This window comes from Eriocheir sinensis, unplaced genomic scaffold (assembly GCF_024679095.1).
Source record: "Eriocheir sinensis breed Jianghai 21 unplaced genomic scaffold, ASM2467909v1 Scaffold142, whole genome shotgun sequence".
Classification (NCBI taxonomy): domain Eukaryota; kingdom Metazoa; phylum Arthropoda; class Malacostraca; order Decapoda; family Varunidae; genus Eriocheir; species Eriocheir sinensis.
The window spans coordinates 499871-503225 of NW_026110762.1; positions in this window are offsets into that span (position 1 = coordinate 499871).

The following is a 3355-nucleotide window of genomic DNA, read 5'->3' on the forward strand; positions in this document are numbered from 1 at the left end:
TGAAACAAATTTACACTGTTTTATGTGTATTTTGCATATTTTTTCAATACAAATTTACCTTATTGTATGTGCATTTTGTATATTAATTTTAATACATTTAATTATTCTATGTGTATTTTTGTATATGTATTTTTAAAAAAAATATGTTTTATTTTATGGGTATTTTGCATCTTTATTTTCATACAAATTTAAATTATTTTATTGATATTCTGTGTACTTATTTTGATACGATTTTACATTATTCTATGTGTATTTTGTATATATATTTTATACAAATGTACGTTATTTTATGTTTATATGTTTTCATTTCATAAAAATTTACATTATTATATATGTATTTTGTACATGTATTTAAAGACAAATTTAACTAATTATATGTGTATTTTGTATATCTATTTTCAAACAAATTGAAATTATTTTTGTGTTTTTTTTTGTATAAATTTTTATTCAAATTTTCGTTATTTTATGTATATTTTGTAATAATATTGTATATATAATATTGTAATAAGTTAAATTTGTATTTAAATATTAAAACGTTATTTTATGTGTATTTTGTATATGTTTTCTCATAAAAATTTACATTATTTAATTAGTTTTTTGTTTATTTATTTTGATACGAATGACTTGATTATTTGTGTATTTTGTTAATATTCTTTTTATACGTATTTACATTACTTAATGTGTATTTTGTTTATATATTTTTTTACAAATTTACGTTATTATATGTGTATTTGTTAAAAATATTTTGAAACAAATTTACTTTATTTTATGTATTTTGTATATATATTTCAATTCAAATTTAGTTTGTGTGTATTTTGTATATCTATTTTCATACAAATTTAATTACTTCTGTGTATTTTTGTATATAGTTTTATACAAATTTACGTTATTTTATGTGCATTTTGTATATTTATATTTATACAAATACACATTCTCTTATTGGTATTTTGTTTATTTATATTTATTCGAGTTTACCTTATTTTATGTGTATTTTGTATACATTTTTGATTCGTATTTACTTAATTTTATTTGTATTTTGTATATATATATATATATAAATATATAATATATTATATGTATATTATTTTGAAACAAATTTACATTGTTTTATATGTATTTTGCATATCTATTTCAATACAAATTTACCTTATTGTATGTGCATTTTGCATATTTATTTTAATACAAATTCAAATATTTTATGTGTATTTTGGTATATATAATTTTATAAAAAATGCGTTATTTTATAGGTATTTTGCATCTTAGTTTTCATACAAATGTACATTATTTTATTAATATTCTGTGTATATATTTTCATACGATTTTATATTATACTATTTGTGTTTTGTATATATTTTTTTATACATATTTTCATTATTTAATGTGTATTTTTTATATATATTTTATACAAATTAACGTTATTTTAAGTGTATTTGTTTATATAATTTCATTCAAATTTACATTATTTTAAGTGTATTTTGTATATGTATTTCAATACAAATTTACCTAATTTTATGTGTATTTTGTATATTTATTTTCATACAAATTTAAACTATTTTTGTGTTTTTTTGTATATACATATAGAGTAAATTTCTATGAAAATAGATATTCAAAATACATATAAAATTATGTAAATAAGTATAAAAATATATATATCAAATACACCTAAAAAAATGAATATATATATATATATATATATATATATATATATATATATATATATATATATATATATATATATATATATATATATATATATATATATATATATATATATATATATATATATATATATATATATATATATATATATATATATATATATATATATATATATATATATATATTATTTACATAATTTTATATGTATTTTAATATATATTTTCAGAGAAATTTACTCTATTTTATGTGTATTCGTATATATTTTGATACAAATTTACATTATTTATGTGTATTTCGCATATCTATTTCAATACAAATTTTCTTTATTGTATGTGCCTTTTGTATATTTATTTTGATACAAATTTAATTATTTTATGTGTATTTTTGTATATATATTTTTAAACAAATATGCGTTATTATATGGGTATTTTGCATCTTTATTTTCATACAAATTTACATTATTTTATTGATAGTCTGTTTATTTATTTTGATACGATTTTACGTTATTCTGTGTATTTTGTATACATATTTTTAGACATATTTACATTATTTAATGTATATTTTGTACATATATTTTATGGAAATTTACTTTATCTTATGAGTATTTGTTTATATAGTTTCATACAAATTTACATTATTTTATGTGTATATTTTATATGTATTTCAATAAAAATTTGTCTAATTTCATGTGTATTTTCCATATCTATTTTCAAACAAAATTAAGTTTTTTTTGTGTATTTTTGTATATATTTTTATACAAATTTTTGTTATTTTATTTGTATTTTGTATATATATTTTCCTACAAATATACATTGTTTTAGAGGAAATTTTGTTTATTTATTTTGATACGAATTTACATTATTTTATGTGTATTTTGTTTATATATTTTTCTATGTATTTACATTATTTAATGTGTATTTTGTATATATTTTCATAAAAATTTACGTTATTTTATTGTGTGTATTCGTATATATTTCAATACAAATTTACTTTATTTTATGTGTTTTTTGCATATCTATTTCAATAAAAATCTACCTTATTTTATGTGTATTTTGTATATTAATTTTAAAACAAATTTAATTATTTTATGTGTATTTTTGTATAAATTTTTTTTAAATATTAGTTATTTTATTTTAAACGTGTACTTTTACATATTTTTCATTACAAATTTACCTTATTTTATGATTTTTTTGTATATTTATTTAATTCAATTTTAAATTATTTTATGTGTATATTTGTATTTGTATTTACGTAATTTTACATATTTCTATACAAATTTTAGTTATTTTATTTGTATTTTGTACATATATTTTCTTACAAATATACATTCTTTTATTGGAATTTTGTGTATTTATTTTTTTACGAATTTACATTATTTTATGTGTATTTTGTATATATATTTTTCTACGTATTTAAATTATTTTATATGTATTTTATATATACATTTTCATAAAAATTTACGTTATTTTATTGTGTGTATTCGTATATATTTTGATACAAATTTTATACAAATTCATGTTATTTTATGTGTGTTTGTATATATATTTTCATACAAATTAAAATTATTTTATGTGTATTTTTACATATATTTCATTACAAATTTACCTTATTTTATGTTTATTTTGTATATTTATTTTATTCAATATTAAATTATTTAATGTATATATATGTATTTGTATTTAGGTTATTTTTGTGT